We start from the raw sequence: 5763 nt of genomic DNA on the forward strand, positions 1-5763 counted from the left end.
GAGAAATTCGAGGCCCGTGTACTGTGCGATGTCAGTGCACGTTAAAGAACCCCAGGTGGTCGAAATTTCCGGAGCCCTCCACTACGGCGTCTCTCATAGCCTTAGTCGCTTTGGGACGTTAAACCCCATAAACCAACCAACCAACCAACCAATTTCTCGGCTGCTATGCTACAGATCATGACCCTTTAGTAGCGCCAAATATGAAGCAGCACAAACCCTGTTATTAGAGTTCCTTTGAAACATATACGAGTACATACTGGCTACACGGACTATCGCACCACCATATGAAAGAAAAATAGGCTGCTTGCCTAGTGGTTCTGAGGTAGCGTCTCTTTGCAAGCTTGGAATTCTTTTGCATAATGCTTGCGTGCTAGTTTGGTAGGGCTTGTTTTACAAAAAAAACATTATCTGGAATCTGATCTGGTGAATTATTCCTGATATTTCAATCATAACTTAAGTGACGGTTTAGAGTTCAAGATCCTTAATGTTGAAATTTTTTTGAAAAACTGCATGCTTCTTTATTGTAATTAATCTCAACAGCAGCCTCAGCGGTTCTGTAGCCGCATTTCATAGCATCTCGAGAAGCTTCAACTATTTATTTTGCAGCAAGGAGCCTATTGTCATTTGCGTGAAATATTTAGAGCACATTTTCAAATCTTTGGCTGGAAAATTATATTCTAGATACGACTGCTTGGGGGGTTTGGGGTTGTACATTGTACCCAACAAACGGCACGACAAAAATCCTTCATGCATTTCATTCTTGACTGAATTGAGAAATTTGGACCCTTTTTTTCTGCGTTGTGCCTAAATATGATCAAAAACTTAATTTCATAATTTTTTAAGTCAGCTTGGGCGCCTTGGTGTGGTGCAGGGCTTGTCTCTGGCCGGTTTTTTTCGGTACGATGCGCCAGTCGACATGTACTCCTACAAGGGCTCTTTGACTTATCCACCGTGCAGCGAGGGTGTCACGTGGCTGTATAATACACAGTTAGTGGAATTTCAAGAAACTATGGTGAGTCGCTTGCATGTTACACCATTATGAACTTACGCCGAGGCTATCTCTGGAAGGGATCACTTTTCTCCTCGGCCGGAGGCGCCGGCCAGGTGTTAAACGTAAACCCAGGTAGCGATGCAACTGCTTTCAGTCCAAGGCCAGTCTTCGCAGTCTGTGCAGATTTCGCGCGCTGAAAATATAAGGCGTGCAGCAGAAAATGTTTAGCCAGTTTTTTCATAGCACAGTCTAGCTACCACCGATTTCTTCGGTTGTTGTGAAGTGAGCATCCTTAAGCTTGTGCACGTTTTTTTTTAAATGGAAACTAGCGGTCGTCGCAACGATTCTCTCAAAACAGTGACATTGATTACACAAAAATAGCTTCCTTTCTTCTCAATAGATTTGCAATCGGTGCCAATGTCTATTTTAGGTTTAGGTTCATCATGGCAGTCAAAGTATGTTCACAAACTAAAAGTGAGCATCTCACGACCAGTTCTCAGTGCCTAATCACTTAAATTCGAGATCTTTAAGCTTTTCTCGCAGTGTTCTACCACATATTTCTTCGTTTCATGTGAGGTGAGCATCTGCGCCTTGAAACTGCAGACCCGAACGATGCAGGTTCGATGCCCCCCGCCGCGGACGAATTTTGATGGAGGCGAAACACTAGAGACCCGTGTAATGTGCGCTCTCAGTGCACGATGAAGAACCTCAGGCGGTCGAAATTTCCGGAGCGATTCACTTCGGCATCTCTCATGGCCTGAGTTGCTTTGGAACGTTGAAGCTAATAAACCGAACCAACCAAAACGGGGCTTTTATGCAAACTTCCAAATGTAGCAAGATCAATTGAACCTTCCATCAACTAAATCAGTGTCAGGTGTATGAAAAGCATAGAAACTCATATGTGAGGAGTGCGGTGGGTATCGGGTTGTGCGGTCGTTTGAAATGGTATACATCGTTCAAATATCTAGAGACGGCTGAAAGCATAAACTGTCACTGCAGACTAATACGTGCTCTCGCTTACCCGAACACTGAGATGAATATGGTAAAGAGAGATTCCTGAAGTAGTGCGCTGTGACAGAGCAAGGAGAGCGCACAAACTGTTCGAGGCATATGATAACGAAAATCTCTGGTGGATTAGCAGTGGTAACCTTGAAGGATTGTGCGAACCCAGATTTTTGCAGACGGACAGCAGCGCCAGGTGCTCCAAAGCGCGATTCCTTTCCTATCATGACGCGCACAGATAGAAGTCAAGCCGAAGACTTGCAGTGCACAACACGAATGGGATCGCCTGTTGCAATAGCTTAGTGCTCATGTGCAGTGGCCAGTGATGCTTATCTGCTCGCCCTGCCGCATGTTTGACGCAAAGTCACAGCAATAGTTATTCCATACCTCCACGTTGCCCAAGGAGAACCTCATTCAATGTTATAAGGGTGATGGTTGGAGCTAGCAGGTCGTTCACATGAGGTTCCATGGCGCAAAATGACGGGAAAAGGCAGGACAGTCGCTAAACTTCAACTAAACGCTGAACTTCCAATAAACGCTTTATTGGCGCTTAAAGGGTTTATAAAGGTTCAAAGCAAGGGCGTGAGGTAGGGGGGGGGGAGAGGGGGGAGGAAGCAGACCTCTTAAAAACAAAAATAAACACATTGTAACCGAAGAAAACATAAAAACTAGCTAGCACGTTTTACAAGTAGCATTGTGCACTGCATACAAGAAATAAATGTCTTTATTGATAGCGCTTAACCGCTTACTGCACGATTCATTTATTTTTCGCTTAAAAAGTTAGTGAGCTCCAGTAATGCGAAGGAACCGATAGCAACCTAAGTTCTAAGGGAGTAATTACTCATTGGCATCCACCCAAGCGCAGCCATACGGCTACAAAGGAAAGCTATACAGCTTTCTCAGAATTTTCGTAGTTAAAGAAAAATTCGTCCTGGTCCGGGGTTCGAACCCGGGACCACCGCTACACCGGAGCAGTCGCTCTACCAACTGAGCTAACCGGGACGGCAAGCTTATGGTAGGGCGAGAGCGAATTGATCAATAACTCGAAGTGGCAACAGTGTTGGTCAAATGTTTAGGGGAATCCCCCAAGGTGGAGTAAGTTTGTAATAAGGGAGTAATTACTCATTGGCATCCACCCAAGCGCAGCCATACGGCTACAAAGGAAAGCTTTTACAAAGGAAAGGAAAGCTGTATAGCTTTCCTTTGTAGCCGTATGGCTGCGCTTGGGTGGATGCCAATGAGTAATTACTCCCTTATTACAAACTTACTCCACCTTGGGGGATTCCCCTAAACATTTGACCAACACTGTTCCCACTTCGAGTTATTGATCAATTCGCTCTCGCCCTACCATAAGCTTGCCGTCCCGGTTAGCTCAGTTGGTAGAGCGACTGCTCCGGTGTAGCGGTGGTCCCGGGTTCGAACCCCGGACCAGGACGAATTTTTCTTTAACTACGAAGTTTCTGAGAAAGCTGTATAGCTTTCCTTTGTAGCCGTATGGCTGCGCTTGGGTGGATGCCAATGAGTAATTACTCCCTTATTACAAACTTACTCCACCTTGGGGGATTCCCCTAAACATTTGACCAACACTGTTCCCACTTCGAGTTATTGATCAATTCGCTCTCGCCCTACCATAAGCTTGCCGTCCCGGTTAGCTCAGTTGGTAGAGCGATTGCTCCGGTGTAGCGGTGGTCCCGGGTTCGAACCCCGGACCAGGACGAATTTTTCTTTAACTACGAAGTTTCTGAGAAAGCTGTATAGCTTTCCTTTGTAGCCGTATGGCTGCGCTTGGGTGGATGCCAATGAGTAATTACTCCCTTATTACAAACTTACTCCACCTTGGGGGATTCCCCTAAACATTTGACCAACACTGTTCCCACTTCGAGTTATTGATCAATTCGCTCTCGCCCTACCATAAGCTTGCCGTCCCGGTTAGCTCAGTTGGTAGAGCGACTGCTCCGGTGTAGCGGTGGTCCCGGGTTCGAACCCCGGACCAGGACGAATTTTTCTTTAACTACGAAGTTTCTGAGAAAGCTGTATAGCTTTCCTTTGTAGCCGTATGGCTGCGCTTGGGTGGATGCCAATGAGTAATTACTCCCTTATTACAAACTTACTCCACCTTGGGGGATTCCCCTAAACATTTGACCAACACTGTTCCCACTTCGAGTTATTGATCAATTCGCTCTCGCCCTACCATAAGCTTGCCGTCCCGGTTAGCTCAGTTGGTAGAGCGACTGCTCCGGTGTAGCGGTGGTCCCGGGTTCGAACGCCGGACCAGGACGAATTTTTCTTTAACTACGAAGTTTCTGAGAAAGCTGTATAGCTTTCCTTTGTAGCCGTATGGCTGCGCTTGGGTGGATGCCAATGAGTAATTACTCCCTTATTACAAACTTACTCCACCTTGGGGGATTCCCCTAAACATTTGACCAACCTAAGTTCTAAGTAAAACTATCTTGTTGCTGCGTTTCATGAAAATATTTACGCACATCATGTTGATACGCCATGGAGTGAGGGGGGCTTTTGTGACAATATAACCCCACATTAAATCACAGAAAGCTTATTCATTCAAAGAAAAGTATTTTTTTAGATACCCAGCCAATTAAGCCACTAAAATGCATGTGTAACAGTAGTGGTGCCTGTTTTGTTGAAACCCCTGGAAGCCGGTGGGGTGTCTTGAGGCAGAATGCCATTGCTCATCCAAGTCAAACCTAATCGCGCGACTACTCAAGGGCGGCGTACAGCGCGCCTAGTTCACTACGCAAATGGCAGGTTTTTCATCCCAAAAGTGGCTTGAAGCCCCAGTGACACCAATAAGGCCATATGGTTGGCTGCTTCGATGAACACTCTGATTTAGTTAAATAGCGCACCTCTCTACGATTCCTGTTCGCCATCACATCTGAATAGGCTCGCGTATATGGTTCGCTTCGTTTGAACGCGGAAATACTCCTCAGAAAATGTGTCACTGTCTAATCTTGTATCGGCTTTGTTGTTGCCGTGCAACAACTATGCCCGTTACATCACTCTTAAATCCAGTTTCTTTGGCATCCCTTTCAATGCTTCTCCGCATTTTATGGGCCCTTTTCCTGCTTTTAATATCTTGCACTTGAAGAAAACTACCACCATTATTCCTTGCTTTCTGTCCGTAAAGATCATTTCCCTCTTCGTCTCTCTTGACTCCCGCGCTTTTGCAGCCTGTACTAGCTGTAGACAGTCTTCTTCATCACACCACGTGCCGGGAAGATATCAGGAGGAGTAATTAAGAAGGCCGCGTAATTTTCCCGAATACGAAAAAGCATGTAACATCGCTCGATTGTGGTAATTTATTTTTAGAGCTGAATTCATGGAACACCACATAGGTTCAATTATTCATAGCTGCATGCTGCATCAAATACAATCCGGAAGTAAACACCTCTATTATGGGCAGTTTGACGGATTATCGTGACGACAAATAGCTAATTTATGAACAAATAAATTTTGGGGGATTTCTAGCGCAGTTTCGACGCTGCACTCAGGGCCAACGCAATTCCGCTAGCTCGACCAAAGCTGTGGCCGCGAAGAACCTCACCACCGAGGAATAGCCCGCAAGCAAAACCATTTATTGGGATTTCCCAATTCTGACGGCCTCACTCAGTCGCGCGCAAGCAGCAAGGGCGGCCCGAGAAGGAAGGGTGTTTGAGTGCTGCCGGGCACAGCAAAGTACGGGTATACAGGCGAAGCAGAAGCTGCTTTTCTGCTTTTGAGAGACCTTCACAAGGGCGGGAATAACGGCCATG

The sequence above is a fragment of the Amblyomma mixtum genome, chromosome 2 (assembly GCF_055824585.1).
Source record: "Amblyomma mixtum isolate Tamu chromosome 2, ASM5582458v1, whole genome shotgun sequence".
NCBI lineage: Eukaryota > Metazoa > Arthropoda > Arachnida > Ixodida > Ixodidae > Amblyomma > Amblyomma mixtum.